This window comes from Struthio camelus, chromosome W (assembly GCF_040807025.1).
Source record: "Struthio camelus isolate bStrCam1 chromosome W, bStrCam1.hap1, whole genome shotgun sequence".
Taxonomy (NCBI): domain Eukaryota; kingdom Metazoa; phylum Chordata; class Aves; order Struthioniformes; family Struthionidae; genus Struthio; species Struthio camelus.
In genome coordinates this window covers 68252824-68269455 of record NC_090981.1, presented here as the reverse complement: position 1 = coordinate 68269455, position 16632 = coordinate 68252824, and positions in this window count along the sequence as shown.

The window sequence follows — 16632 nt, the reverse complement described above, 5'->3', positions numbered from 1 at the left end:
ATCATAGTGATCTGCAGCTCACGATGGGGGAGTTTTTCCATTATTTCCAGCATCTCTCTTCTGTCCAAGCAATACTGATTGCAAGACGAAAGGGAAAGAGACACTGGATCTTGCTGCAGGCTTTCTTGGGATGGGTTTGGGGTGAGATTGAAGACAAATCATAATTTTCCTGAATTAGCTTCCTTCTGCTCTAGAATTGGGCAGAAAGTAAAGAAATGGATCTGGTCTTTTCCAGTCTGGTCACAGACCAGGGAACAATCAGTCTCTCTCCGTAAGAAAAGAACGGAGCCTGTTACTAACAAACTTCTATGACAGCAGAAAGAAACAAACTTCTATGACAGCAAATTGTTGTTATTTGGTGAATGTCTTTAAGACGTTCTTTAGGAATAGACATACGCTGCACTACCTACTAACTTTTCAGAACACAAGGTGAGGATTTGACAGATGGATCTTGGGAGGTAGAACTTGAGCGAAGATCAGAGACTGCACCTAATCATTGACAATTAGTTCAATTTAAAAGTAGTTTATACTCGTATTCGGTTTCTCGTATTCTATTTCTGTGCAATTACTGACCAAAGAGTTCATGAACCCAGATGAGGATTTGAGTGACTTCTCTTGTGTAGCTGTACAATGCAGTCTCATTTTAGGGATGAAAATACTAGGTCATTACTCCTCACATGACTGCATGTTAAAGTGCAATAAAACTGGCACAGAAGTTGCTTTAAAAGGTTCTTCCTGATTAAAATCTTTCATGTAAGCTCAAAAAGCAGATACAGCCCTTTCAGAAGAAAGGCTACTCTTAATAGTAGCTATTTGACTATGGCTTGTAGTTTTGTTACTGCCTATTACACCAATGTTAACACTTAATGCCTTGGGGGGAAGGGTCTGATGTCTTGCGCACAAAATTTCCTGCTGAAAACCAAGAGACTGGATGTACAGCATCTTACAGGGCTCATTACACCTCCTCATCTGGGGCAGAAAGGTGTCCCAGCTGCTGTAGCTTTTATGAAATGTTGCTACTTTATTTAACGCGCTGTTCTTTTCTTTGCTGGTATCTTTTACCACTTCTTTTTTTTTTTTTTTTTTGTGATGTTTTGGTGAGTAACCACTCTTACCAAAAGAGGTGAAAAGCCCTGAGGGGAAGAAAAACTTCGAAAGCTGTGTATTAAAAACCAAGAAGTTTCCAAAGTTTTGACTCAAAAAATTTGAGGGAAGAATTTCCACTAATGCTTTCGTCACCACATCAAACTCTTGGTGCTGAGGGAAGCCTTTCATCTGTTGGCAATAAGATCATAAAGAGATGGGTATAAATCTACTGTAGCGGTGGCTTAATGGTCCTTGGAGCAGCTTGGAATTGAATGATTTTCTGTCTTCAGCAATATTTTTCTATCTGGAAATCTATAAAACTAGCAAGAGGGAAAGCTACCACTTGCCTGCAGCCTGCGTATACATTCATACAGAGGATGTGGTTCTGGCTGCAAATCCTGGTGGATACAGTGCACCTAGGCTGGGCAACCACTGCTTTATCTTTTGAAGGAAGATTCAATGGCTTCTCTGTATCCTGGTGGTTGGAATGTTGGTGGTTACAGATTATTTTTTTTAATCTATAAAATATATTTAACTTTTCCCAGCAAAAAAACATTTTCTCTTTTCTCTTTTCCCTTTACTCTGATAGAATTTCTCCTCAAGCGTCATCTCTCATCTCCGCTTCCTTGCAAGTGTCAGTATACTTAGTTTGTCCGTCTTGATGGCTTTAACGGCTAAGTTTTACAACATTTCAGTCCAGATCCGAAGAAGGTGTAGACACAGTGGTGCTAAGTACTGCAGTATCTAATTGTCAGGTCCACTTAGTGAAATCCGTGCCTGAGTGAAGCTCTTGAGCTGCTTGCATCCTTTCCACAAAGAAAGGCCTCAGACTAGGAGGCATAAGAAAGCAGCAAGCTACACCTTGTCTCACCTCGGTCACGGGTGCTCTGGAATGCTGTTCCCAGTAGTTCTTGGTGCTTATGTACTTTTTGCGTTTCCAGCTCAACACTTAACGTTCAGGAAACTTTTAAGCTCTTGCATGCTTTTATCCTTATAAACTCTTTTATTTATATTTGCATATGAAAAAAAAAATGCTAGCAGGAGTCTCTTTCCTTTTAAGACTATGGTAGCGTCTCACTTTTTGTTTTACGTTGCCTTAGATGAGGAAGAGCTCAGTTTAATTCTGTAATCTCTCTGGGCTGATTTAAAATGTGGGATTCCACGTCTTGACATCTCTCCACCCCTCAAAATCCTCCTGTTGTACGCTACCTAGAGGTATCCCTAATGCTGCCAAATAAAGCCATTCCACTTTTAAGAAAATGGTTCAAAATTCAGTGGACTGGAAAGAATGTCGCATTCTATAGCTTAGCGTTAGGATTCTCACTTGTGACTGGAGAGTCTTGGGATTTAGGACCTTCCCTCGAACTGCTGGTCTGTTTTGGGAAGGAAGTAGACTTTTCTGATTTGCTCCTTCACCAGCTATAAAACAACTGCGTATTTTTCTTTCTTTTTCCTGGGAGAGAGAAATAACTCTAGAAAAAACAAAGCCCCAGACTGAGCTGCTAGTTTAAAGACATTTACCTCTGGGCAAGAAGAAGTAGTGAGCTTATCTATTGATAAGCTTGAGGTCAATGCAGGAGTTAGACCTGAAAAAGACTTTTTACACTGCTTGTCCATCTCACTACCGCCGTGAGCTTGTTTCCTTCAGACCTTCGGTACTGGCATGCGTAGCTCTCGCCAATTTAGTACTTTGCCGGAGTTCAACTGAATTTTAATGTATCATTAATAACCTTCATCATTCTCTTACACCTTTCTTTAAAAAACTAATAGTTTTGAGTAATGTTTTAGGACTTACACTTTTTCTCTTTTAGCTTTATACTGTCACAAATAAGTTTGACATGATAAAAGCTGCAGTTATGTAAAATTTTGAATGCACTCTTTCATATAAAAGCAGGTGTCAAAATAAAAAAATAAAAATGATTCAGTGCCTATTTAAAGGGCTCGTTTGAAGAATTTGGAAGTTCACACCAGGGAGGGCTCTGCAGCCTACTCTCTTACAGAACCCTGTGCAAATTGGTAAGTTTTGCAGGCACTTTCAAGAATGCATTTACAAGTAGTTCAAAACCACAATTTTTGATAAGTTATTTATCTGTCTCTTTTCTTTTTGGAGTCACTGTATTCAGTGGAACAAGAACTCACAAAACAACTCTTAAATCCAAAGATTTGCTATTCTTATCTGCAATGCGGATGACTTGCGACAGTAACTCCGCACCTGGTTTGGCTGAAGTAGGGTGGGGAAAGAGAGCATTTATTTTTCCTCTTGACAAGCTGCTGCCATTAGACCAGCGTCTCTTCCTGCTTAACCGAGTTCTTAACCATCACAACTATGTTGTGTTACAAGGAGCAAAATGGTGTCTCTGAGCATCAGGGTAACTCTAGAATCACGGGCAACGAGATAAAGCACATCTCCAGAGCGCAGACGGCTCTTTGGTAATTCCATTGCTTGAACTGCAATTCCCTTTGCATATTACAAGCAGTAAATGCCTGGCAAAAACTACCTTTGCTTCCTGAACGTTTTCTGTCCCTGCTCCGAGGTATCAATGTAAAACTCTGTCTCTTTTCCACTGAACATATGCAGGAAGGGTATGATGAACGTTGTCCACAAACTTCTGCCAGCTATTGGCATAGGGGTGACTTTGTTTCTCTATGCAAGCAGATATTTTCAGTTGTCCTTGTTGACAATCCGTATTTTTTCCTCCCATATGCCTCAGGTAAACAAATGATTACCGTATGCACTTCTGATTTTTCATTCGAGCAGGGACATGTTCACATGCTGCTTTGTACTGAACTTTTTGGTAATATATATGATTTGCAATATGTGCGTGATACTTAGTTGCTACGATTCTTTAAAAGATGGGTCAGAGATTCATCAATCACCTGGATTCTTTCCTCTGTCTCTTCCCCAGTCCTGATGAAGGGTTCTTTGTAAAGTAAACCTTTAAAAGTACCTTTATGAAAACATTTAATGTGACATCAGCAGTTTCGGGCAGGTTCCTTGCCTGAAGCTGGATGTAAACAGTTGCCCGCATCTTCTGTTTGTAGCTATTCGGTGAAGAAACTGCAGGTTGTTAACCAGAGCATTGCTTGCGACCACAACTAACCCAAGAACTCCCTGAGCAGTTATTTGGATGTTGTTTACATTACGTCTAGTCTGTGGAGGAAGTTCAGTAAGGTCTCATTTGGGCTATCACTGCCATCCGACAGTGTTTTTAACCAACCAGTGTTGGTTAAAATAGTTATAGTGTATTTTGTACACAGAAATGGCTTGCGTGCTCATGTATAGCGGTAGCTGCAGACTTACCCTGTCTGTGCATATCCTGTTTGCCAGGAGCAGACCATAGTGGTTCATTGGGCGCATCTTCAGAGAAACTAAGACAACCTTTAAGTCTGAAGCAGCCTCCTTAACGCAACCAAAACAAAATCTGATACTATATATAGCTAGCTCTCCCTTTGTGTCCTCAAAGAAGGGCCATTATTCCCTAGATAGCAAAATGCTCAGCTCTTCCTTCTTCCTTCGTGGGTTGGCTGATGATTAAGTTAAAAAGGCAACTTGAGAAAAGCTGTGGTGCAGAATATGTCACCATCTTCTGGGGAAAAAAGCAAATGTCACTTACACTGTAAGCACCGCTTGAGAACCTTCAAAACAGCAGTGATTTTTATAAAGAGATCAGTGTTACAGCTAGAGGACGCCTTTTTGGTGCACTAGTAAGCATTGTCTTTTGTATCACGTATTTTTTGAGGCAGATGCTTAAAACAATGCAATAGTCTTTTGGGGGGTGTTAAAGTGTTAAATATGCTAAAATTCACTTCAATAAAATGAGCGGATGCTTTTTCGTTGACTTTAGAAGAACCTGGGTGAAAGCCGTCGGTTTCGTATCTGTAGTGGAAAGACTGACTTTTCACCAGGTTTTATGTCAAAAGTGTGATCATTTCTTCAGTAAAGCTGGCGTCACTTCATTGATGCATCACTGATTGCACTTTCTATCCATGTCCTGTGCTGGTAGTGTCATTCAGATGCTTCACGCCAGTTTAAAGAAGAGATTCACATTCACGGTTAAAATTTGAATTCATGTGTTGGTCTTGAAATCAATTAAATTGCACCAAGCTATGCTAAAGATAAAGCAGGCTAAACCGAACACCTACTTAAAAAGGAGTTATATGGCAATGCGTTGGCTTTTTGTATCCAAAAGGATACAAATAAGTTGGCTAACTAAGATATCTAGCTCCTTGCAATGTTTTAGGCAGGTGACTCTGCCTAGGGTCCCCTGAAGGGATCTTATGCATTTCCCATTTTGTGCAGCAAAAGTAGCTCCCGCCATGCTGTTTCACATTATCCCGTACTCCCTTTTCCCCTGGCTAAAATCTCTATGGGGAAAGAGGTTGGACAGGAGGTGACAGAAAGTGCAGCGGAGGGTAGGATACGGAGTTTCTCCACCTCTGTCCGGTGCAACTCTTTCCCTTAGTCAGGAGAAGCTCCCGGCGCCAGGCAGCAGGTGGTGCGAAGCGGCCGCAGGGCCGAGAGGGGCGTGCTGCGGTCAGAGCCTACCTGGTTATTTTTCCAAGGACAGAACGACGCTGCCAGCCCGGCGAACAGGGGTGAACGTTCATGCTCTTGGCGAAGGGTTTCTCTGCAGAGATTCCTTTGAAGGAATAATACTATTACAACTCCTCTCTTTTCCACTCCCCAGTTTTAACCTTCAGGCAAAGCACAAGAAACGGTCAGCGCACCTTTCCCAGCCCTCTCTGCCGAATCTCAGCTCCCTCGGCTTTGTTTCCATCCGCCATTAGCATTCGTCTGACTCCGACCACGTGTTGGGCCTTTCCGGAGCTCTGCCGGGCCGACACCGACACGGTCTTTTAGACAAACAGTGGAACCGGTTTCCTTAAAAGAAATGAAACTGCTGTTAAAGATGCGCCCAGTTCGTCTGCAGCGGGACCGTCAGGCGTGGGTCCAGCGCGGACTGCCTCTGCTTGCTCGCGTTTCCTAACTGCTCGGGGGTTTCCTGCTCTCGTTTCACCCTCTCGCCCTAGCCTCAAGGACCGAAAATGCAAACTTGCCATCATCGGTTCGGGACAAGGAGACGATAAAGGACAAAGCCTCTAGAGGTCAGTGTAGCCCCAGCAATGGGCGCTGCCGGGGTGCCCGTGGCGAGGCCTCCTAATGTCGCAGGCTTTCACCCGGCGAGGCGGCAGCGGCGTTGCCCTCGCTCCTGCTGGCAGCAACATGCCCGTGATGGTGACCTCCTCCCAGCATCTGGGACCACAAGCAGATCTCATTTGAGATTTAGGACCCAAAGTATTTACATCAAATCTGGTAGCCGGCACCCTTGTGACTGGGTGCGTTCGGCTTGCGGCTCGCTGGCCAGGACGTGGCCGTCCCCGCGCTCCTTCCCGGCTCCAGAGCGCCCCGAGCGCAGGTAAAACGCTCCGTTCTGCCCGCGTGCTGCCAACCCGAAACAGCCCACGACGATCGGACCGAAAGAACCACAGACGCATAACCCTAGCAATGAGTCTTCTTCTGCCTGCAGACCACCCGCGAGTTAGCCAGATGACAGTGAGAAAACAAAATGAAACTCCCAACAGCTGAAATACCTGACAAACTGTGCAGACGTCTGGATCGGGGCTGGTTTTCACTGAGCGGTCCACCAGGAACTACTGAGCACTAGACAAGGGCAATAGCTAAAGACAGCTGTGTTGAACCCAACTCATCTCTCTTCTGTTCAGTACTTTCCAGAATTATCTTACGATTGTCTTGTTTTTGTGAATGAGGTGCTGACCATTTATATTAGTATGCTAGTACCTTTTTGGAGAGTACTCGGAGGAGATCTGTCAGTACGTTCTCCCAAAAGACAGGCAGAAAAGTGTCTCTTTTCAGATTTCCATTTTTGCTTAGAGGCATAACATGCTCCACACCGCATGACCCTGAGAAATGCCGTCCATGCCCAGCTGTGGAAACTAAGCCAAACGAGCAGTAATCCCCCTTTAGCATCACTCAGGGGTGCACGTTCTTGATCAGGCGATGGAAAAGTGACCAGTGTGTTCCCCTCGCCCAGCTGCCTCCGTCTGCATCATGTTTGACTCCCTCTCTCACCTAAGGTATCCGCAGAAGGTGCACCAGGAGGGAGGCAGCTCTGTGGTCAGAAGGGCCGTGGGCTTCGGCTGTTGACTTAGATGTCTACGTTCTGCTGAGATTCTGCCGAAGGACCTTTTGTAAGTTTGATCCAAAGTACATCGATCTCTAAAAATAGAAATCTTTGGAGAAATACAAGGCTTTATTATTCCAATTATACTCACTGTGGTGTGTTGGGAGTTTGATTCACAGCCCTTTGAAATCAAGTAAAATAATTCCTGTTGACCCTAATGGGCTTCAGCTCAGGCTGTTACAAAGTGCTTTGGATGCAAAGCAGTTCTAGCTTTAAATCAGCTCAGACCCAGCTCCAAAGAGCCACATCCCGTACCTTGCACCGTGATCTGAATTCTCCGCACCCTGTCCCTGAGTCGAGGCTTTGTATGTCCTCTGCATCTGCTGAAGAAGCAAGGCACCAGGGGCCAACAAAAAAAGCCATAAAAATATAATTATTTGCACATTCAGTCCAACATCTAACATTAATAAGATATAACAACATTCAAAAAAGGACACTGATCTTATAACTGCCCAGTGACTTACACTGTGCATATCTAACAAGACTGATGGCCAAGATTTACAGACATTGTGACTGTTTCATTGGCACATCCAGCTGGAAGGAAGCTCTACAAGACATCTGTGCATCTGCAGGAGTTAATTTGGGTTTGGCTTTGCAGAGAACCGCAGAGTTGTCGGGCGTCTCGGCAGTCGTTGCTTGGTTATCTCAGAGGCGTTTAGGAGTTCAGCTGCACCTGAGCCAACGATGCAGGAGTAACTGATGCAGTGTCTTATGGCTGCTGTATTTTACAGGGCAGACGCCTAACATTTTCTGATGCTCGGGTCTTCACTGAGGCTCTGCAAATAGATTTAACTGCTCTGTAAACTGAAATGTTGGGAAAAAATAACTTTGACTAGACCTGCCATGAAAATACACTTTGTTTGCTAGAGAAATAAGCATCTTGATCAAAAACAATTTGTTTTTGAGTGGTTTTGCACTTTACAAAGTTTAACCAAGTTAAATTTAAAGACGAAAACTCTTTCTGAGAGAACACTTGAAATATTTTGCTTAAAAATAGCAAAATGAAACATTCAGTATTTCCAAATTTTTCCTCTTTTTCTTTTACCCAGTGACATCTATCGAATTCTTTCCAAATTCATTAAGAAATTCATTCACCTTAGACCTGCATTTTCCAGTGAAAGACTCTTCCAGTCTTTTTATCTGTACCCATAAGCCTTTCTGCTCATGGTATGGTGATAGTTTGTCGTAAACAAAGTACTTCTGCAGATTTATTCTCTACAAATCTTGTGGGCTCTTTTCAGTTTAAGAGTACTCTTTTCAGTTCAGTAGAGATGATTCTTCTCTAATTTTATGGTACTCAATTTACCTAGAACTTGAAGCAACGACAACATCACCTTTCCAGAAATGCTACGAACTAAAGGCTTATTTGTACCCATTTTGCAGCTGGCTGCCAGGGTAGGTGGCTCGGTCAGGGCTGCGTTCCCCGTCCCGCCCCCCTGTGCCATAGTTGTCCGTCCATCCTTTCTTTCCTCTTTTCCTTCGGCAGACCTCATGGCCCTGCGTACAAGTGCTTCGCTTCCCTCAAGTCCAGCCGATCCCATCCCGAGGAAACTTAAGAAAGGGCTTTCGACAGGTCCTTGCTATTGTTCTGTGCAAAAATGTCATTTCACTCTAGTAAAATGCTCTTTTTAGAAATAAGACTGAGCTAAGCAGAAATAACACCAGAGAATTCTTCAGGTATATACAGGACGGTTAAAAAAAATGCAGACTCAATCCATTTGGGATTAGGAAGCAATGTGTATTTGCTTGGATGACTACAACACAGATTATCTGAAGTAAAAAAAACCAAACAACCCAACAACAAAAGAAGCCCTCGGCGCCGAGGTAATTCCTATTGACTTACCTAGTGCAAGTGGGGAGATTCTGCTGATGCATTTCGCAGGTTTCGAAGCCTCTGAAGAGATGTATGTACTGAAAAGGACTTAAAAGGACATTTGTTAAGCCTGGCTTGGCCAGAACTATTGAGCTTTACAATGACCTGAAAACCAATGAATTTTTTCCCTGACTTACAAATACTCACGAAAATAAATTATTAAGAAGCAACCTGGAGGTGTTTATGCGTCAGGCGTTGCGGCGGTCGTGAGAGTGTGACGCACAGCAAGGTGGTGCCTTCACCGGGTTTTGTGGTCCAGGCTGGTTCAGCCCTGACTCACAAGTTGCCCTCCAGCATGATCAGAGGTTACTACCTCTGCATCTGTAGGCTTAACTTCAACTGAAACTGGTGGCGATTTTCTTCTAAAGCACCAAATAGTGGACTAGGAAAGGGATATGCCATGCATATCCATATTATGTAAAAGGACATAAAATAGATTTCTGAGTGCGTATCCACCACATGGATAGCTCAGCAAATGACCTATGTCGATTAACTTTAGTATTGGGCTTGCTTAGAAATCTCAGCATAGCAGAGCCTAGAACCCCAGAGTTACAGGGAATATTATTTCCGAGCACCCAATAAAATGAGTGAACTGTAAACATCTAATTAGCAGACAAGCAATTTAAAGTGGATTTGGGGGGGGGAGGTAAGGAGGAAGAGAGCTGTTATTTATAGGTAGTAAGTTATGCAACCATATGTGCTTTGCTGGCTGATTTTAAAACAGAGCATTATTTATTAAACTTGGGCTCAAAGGCTGAGGAAATGAAACAACCACCCTGAGACGTAGTGACTATTGCTGTTTTAAATGGTATGAAGGTAAGACAGTAAGACGTGAGCGTTCATCTGGGAATTTACAGCTAAGATAATACTTTGGATGGCCAAAGGGCAAGCTGAATTTACCAGAGACAGTCACAGCTCACAGATTTTACAGCACACGCTAGCAGGAGGGGAGGGTTACCTTCCCGTAAAGCTGGGCTTAGTATTTACATCATTGGAATCCCCGGGTCTTCTTCATCTGCTTGGCAAGTTAAAAAAACAACCTCTTCCAGCCTATGAACAGGGAAGAAATATCTCAGGCATGTCTTGGTGTGGGGGGTGAGAAAAATATTTCTGAAATGTTTTGCTACTCAGCTAGCTGATAGACGATAAACTGCTGATGCCCAATTCTTTATGGCCTGCGTGGGCACATGCAATCATTCTCTGTGAATGAGGCTGAAAACAGAAGTATTGATTCTTGTCTCAGGACAGATTTTAGTCTCTGAGTGATCATACTGACATTAAGCTCTGGGGAAAATTTACAGTAAAATAATAAGCATTTGTGTCTCCGTGTCAGCAGGGACCTCTCCCCAAAAGTTTCCAAAAAAAACATATCGTGCAGGAAAGCTCTTCAAATCTGCCCCCTCCATTGCAGAGATAGGCAGTTCAATGGATAATTTAGCATCATTTTATTTTCATAAAATATTCCAAATCTCTGGGAGTTTCATGGCTGCCAGTCCTACTCATTTCAATCCAGAAGCTCTGGCAGCTTCTGCTGAGTGACAAGAGTTGCCAGCTTAGCAAGCGTCACGGTGCCTCCTTGCTTCCGTATCCGTTATCTAATCTCATACTATTGCAGCGGCCCGTAACTGCGTTTCCTGGTTATTCAGCTGTTCTGCAGAGAGGAGGCTCACAACGTTGTCGGCTGTCAGCCAGACCGCATTGTTTGAGGTTGTGCAAGGTGAGCATGGCTGGGTGGCTGTCGGGTCTAGAGTTACCTGCGTGAGAGATGAGGCGGAGGACCATGTCCTGCTTCCTCTACACCCATAGCTCTGAACAAGTAGCACGGGTCCAAAGGGCTCTTGTTTTTGGAAATGCCACCTTTCATACAAGATGGAAGATCAGGATCCTGACTATTTCCAAATACGGATGTTCAGGCCCTGTTTCTGGGCATTCTGCCATGCGCAGCTCCTCCTGCATCAGCAGACACCACGGTGGCCTCTGTCTCCCTGTCTGATCTGCTGTGATGTGTTTCCCTACTGTTATACAGCTGCGCCGTTTTATCCCAGTGGAGAAGGAAACCCTACAGACCCCTCACCTGCTTGCTAGAGGCATCACCATGGCAGGAGTCAGGCCATGAGAGCACTTGGCGCTTGGCAGCACTCTGCATTGTCTTCTGGAGGGCTCTACCACTTCCTAGCGGCTCCGTGCTCCTGATCTGTAACGGCGTTACACAGATGCATTAAATAACAGCCTGCTAAGGCCTGTCCATGCTTGGAAGTTCGCCAAAACAGACCGGTGATGGACTGATTATTCCAGAAGTTTCTCCAGTGGAGGCTCCTTGTGGAAATTTATTCCGGATGGAAATGATTATTCTTTCCCATTTAGCTCAGCCCCCCTGTGCAGATGGGGAAAAATGAAGGAGTTCAAATTTAGAGAGTTCATACAGGGCTAGATACCAAAATAACTCTTTGGGAACAATTATTCCAACATATCTATTTTGGGAAATGTCCAAGTGCAAAAAGACACTGAGGCCGCGTGAAATGCAATCTCACCGCCTTCGCAGGGCTCCTCAGAGAAACCTGCTCTGCCTTTCAGTGGACTGGGTCACACAGGCCACAGCAAATGCAAGTATCAGATCTATTGCTCTTAATAGGAGAATGGACTTAAAATGATCAGATTAAGTAAAGATCAAAATTGGAAGGTGAAAAAGATAAGCAAAAAAGAAGAAGGAAACGAAACAGGTGTTCTGGGGACAGAAGAAATTTATCTCCACACTTAAAACCAATCAATATCGTCAATGTTTTATATTTCCAAGAAAGATAATTTTTTCCAATATCTCTCCTTCTACACATTTCAAGCAAGCTGTAATTATGATAATAAATTATCTTCGGTTTGAACTCGATGTTTGTTCAGTACTCACAGCTATGCTCATGTGATTGGAAACTGTTTGTTCCCAGCACATAGTAAGGCGAATTTGTATGGGAAAATCCTATGGAATTTTTATAATCAGTCATTGCAGTTGGTTAATCAATGAAGGTGAATTCAATTTTTGTAAAATTATGATGCAAAATACAACTTTTAAAACAACACTTGACTGAATTGTCAGTTCAGAAAGACTGGTAAGATGGAAAGAGGTTAAATTCTGTCATCTGTGTGCAAAAATATTTTTTTCATCTAAAACCCTGGGAACATTTCAGATGTCTCTAGAAATAGCCCTTTCACAGACAGGTTTTAAACCCAAAATTTGATTTTAAAACTCTATTATTCTAGAGTCAGAATAATAACTGTTGCAAGCTTATGGAATTAAAAAAAAATAAAACCTGAATGTTACGGATTTATGGTCATCCATTCAGGAGCCTCTTCTTCTGCACAAAAGGTACCGATGAAATTGTGCTCTGACTAGTGCTGCTGACCCCCTCTGCCAAGGAGCATGCCTGGCTGGGAAGCACCCAGGAAGGATGGAAAAACCCCTCTGCCTGGAGCCCCCCTCCAAGGGGACCCTGAGGCTGGTGCAGGGTGATGTGGCTCATCCATCCCCCTGCACCGGGAGAAGGACAAACACAGGACACAATGCAGGTCTCACCTGGAGGGTCTCACCAGGTCCAGCACCCTCCCCAGCTAGCTCAGTACGTTCCTCCTTCCAGCCTGAGGCTGAGGTAGAGCCACACAGAAAGCAGTGAGCCCACTGCTCTCTTGGCAAGTAGGGCTGAGCCTTCTCGCTTAAGCAGTGGAGATTCACGAAGAGAGATCTGGTCAATCCAGATTTAATCCCTGCTGCTGATGATCCACCCAAGGAAAGGGGCGGTATCAGTAAATCAGCCTGAAGGTGCCTTGCAGGCCCCAACACATACTCACTAACCCAGGATGGCTCCTGAGGATTTGGTCAACTTTTTGCATTCCCGAGGCCTCACCGATCTTGAATGTATTGAGTTCCTTGTCCTCAAAGGAGAGGGACCTGAACAAGTGCCTACATACAAAATTGTGCCAGGACATCATTGCATCTAGGATAGGTTGTGCCACTCTCACCTTCCTTTTTCATGAAGCAGGGGCCAGCTCCAGAGCTGCGAGGCCAAGTGGGAATATCTTCTACCAGAGGTACTGCTGCAGAGAGCATCACTCACAATATCCTCGCCTAACTCTTCTGTCAAGGTATGCTATGAGAAGACTTCACTCAAACTGTGACAGCAGCTTCAAAAGGACAGAATATTATTCTCTGACAAGTTTTCAAAAGTCATCTGAACTTTATAGAAGTCTAACTGTTCTTCCCCATTTAATTCGACATGGCTTTTCCATAAAGATTGTTTCTGATGCATGTATGTACTTCCTCAAAATTAACATAATCAGGCGAATGGCTTGGAAGAAGTAAGAACACTGGCTAGCAGCTGAGGGAAAAATAGAGATAGATGGCAAAAAACCTCTGTATAAAAAAACCTTCAACTTATACATTGGGACATTTTGCTTTTTGGGGGAGAATCTGATGTAATTTTGGTAGTTTATAGCTTTCCCCTCCACCCCTCCAAATTTACCTGGATCTTCATGTAACTTTATTCTTGTCTTCTGAACTTGAGATTAAATCTGCACTGCTTTAGTTCTTCCTGACTTTTGGCTCAGAACTTTTGTGATGATCTGGAGAATATTAAAGGTCACGTTAATGATTTGGAACTGTACTGTTATTATTTATGATGTTCTCTGGTTGAACAAGACAAAAGACCATTTTTTTTTTCAGCTATGGAGAGTTTTAGACTACAAATGGACTAAAAATGGAAAGATGCATAAATACAGAAGATAGATCAGAAAAATAGAAATTAAAACCAGGATATTTCATACAATAACTTATTTAGAAGGCAAATTAACAGCTGATTACACGGAGCATATGAAAACCTGGAGTGAGATCATTTACGAATTAATCACTCTGCCATAGCAGAGTTATATATTTAGAGGAAGGACACAGTGGGTTAAATTTTGCCTGAAAGAACTACCTGACTGCTGCCAATTCTGGGAGAGGTCACTGCTGCTGAGAAGGGAGAGAGAGGACATAAACCAGACCATTAGAAGTTCACGGAGCTCCATCCTACAGCTCATGGATTATCAATACCAGCTGGAGTTGCACAAAAACAATGGCCAGCATGTGTCATCCTGCAGCAGCTACTGCAAATTGTAACTCTGAGCAAATAAAACACAGCCTTTACAAGAGGATGATGCAACGCTTTGTGAGCTGTACTGAAAAGCAGGATATGTCTGGCAGGTTATGGTTGCATAAATAAACGTAGCTTGTGCGTCCTGAGGCTGAGGAATATCTTAGTGCCCAAGGAATCCGCACCAGGCTGGCTGATATGACACAGCACCTCCAGAAAATCCACAGCCTTCCTGACCTGTGGCTGGAGAACAAGGGGTATCCCACAGCATATTTTACTTGGGCAACCAGATCCTTCCCTTTGGGCCTTTTTTTCCCCCCATTTATTTACGTCTTTCATATACATATGGTTCTCAGAATGACCTCATTTAGTTACAAATTCCAGTATAAGGCATTCAAGTTATAACTGTAAACAAATGCATCTAGTATACTACTTATTTTGCTAGAGAAGCTCATCAGAAATAAAACCCAAGGTCCCCAGCCTCAAGAGGTAGACCTAATTTTGGTGATAAGCACCTATGGGAGAGTGAAGAAATCCCATCCTTGAGCCTGAGGAACCCCAAAACTGTCCAGGATGAAGCTGGGGCAGAGGGAGGCAAGAGAAGAGACCCTGTCTGCCAACCAGCACCTACATTAAGCGCTTGGGAGCTGGGAAGTGCCAGACTTAAGTTTCCTGGAGTAATTGTCCTACATTCCCCCTGCGTGTGTACATTATGGTGTTGTCTCTCCATGGTCACATAGTTTTTCTTCTCTGCTTCCTTGCACAGTGAGGAATCTTGCAATAAATCATAAGCTGTTGCAGATACGACAGACTTTTGCTGTGACGGCTGTGTAGCACATTTGTCGTTTGCCCAGGAGCCCTCGAAACACGTATATCAGACATGGGGAGCATGGAGTGGCCATAGCTCTTCGAGGACCCTTGCTCAGGTTGCTGCCACGTGAATAGGGAGCTGACAGCAGGCTCATCGCCTCCTACAGGCCAAAGTTTGCATGTTTTAGTAATCACCACGCCATACCAGTCCAGCCGCTGGTCAGCCGTAGGGTGGGCACGGTGCCCAAACTGCTCGCCGGTGGTATGCAGCTCCAGCTCCAGGCTGACCACCCTGTGAGATCATACGCGGTTTATCTTGATCTCTTTGGTCCCAAGGATTTATTTCAAAATCATTTTTGGAACCCTGTAAAATTCCTCTTCTTCATTAATGTCTGAGCCACTACCATGGTGTGCCTGGAATAAGCCTTACAAAAGACCAACCCTTGTTCCTTCCCCATCTTTCACACTGGCAACCTGGGTCCTGGTGTGGATGTTTTGCATCCGTCCAGGATGTCGCTGTTCTGAGGTATAAACTAGTCAGGCACTGAAAAACCACAGGGGAATCCCAGCAACTGGTTCACTGCATGGTTTGGCAAAGGCTGTTATTTTGCATGAGCATTTGAATTCAGACACTGAATTGTCTAGACTTGTTTCTGTACTTAAAGCTACACAAAGTGCTCTTTTTTTTTTTTTTCCCCCCCCAACAGCAGCACTCTTATGCCTTCAGCATTCGCAGCCTGATTTTGCTCTCTGGAAACGCTTTCCGGAGCGAACCTTTGTGCATGTGTGATGCATCTGCTGTCTTACCTCCTACTGAAAAATAAAGTGGAGTGGACGCTTTTCCACAGTTACCCCTTACCTTGCGTTTTCTGAGGTCAAATTCAGCTGCTGTGCTCATAGTGCCGTTTGCTGACAGGATCTGTTCAGGCACATCAAAGGGAAGAATCTGTCCCCAAATTAGTGACTGTGAGAAAAATTGCGCGAGAGCATTTTATTAATGAGTCTTTAGATTTCTTGTTCTTTTCAATTTTATACCTGGAGTTCATGACCAGGAAAGTTATGGGGCAATAACTACAGAATTATTAACAATGAAACCAGCATGTACAATGGATTTATTTTACAGTATAGCTTAGGGACAGGAGAACCTTATAACTCTGTAAGGTTATAGGCTTTAAAATGCTTTAGAACTTTTCTGAAAGTTTTAATGTTTCATAAAAGAAAAGAAGGGTAATGAAAAAAGTTTCTTTCCAGAAACGTGAGTATTTAATTGAAGGGCTGGGCATGTCCTAGCTGTTTAGAAACAAAGAAAGAAAGGAAGGAAGAAATTTAAGAAAAAATAATAAAAATAAAAGAGTGTAGCCTTGTCTGTGGTGGGACCAAGACTAGTCCCTTTCCGACCTCATTTGATTACGAATATTCTGCAGTTCCTACACCAGTATCTTTTGTATCTTATCTGGCTGTATATTAAACTCTTTTCTAATGAAAAGCCCTCAAGAGATGAAAACCTCTTAGGTCAGCCATCTGATATTTCAGGACTGAGTCCTAT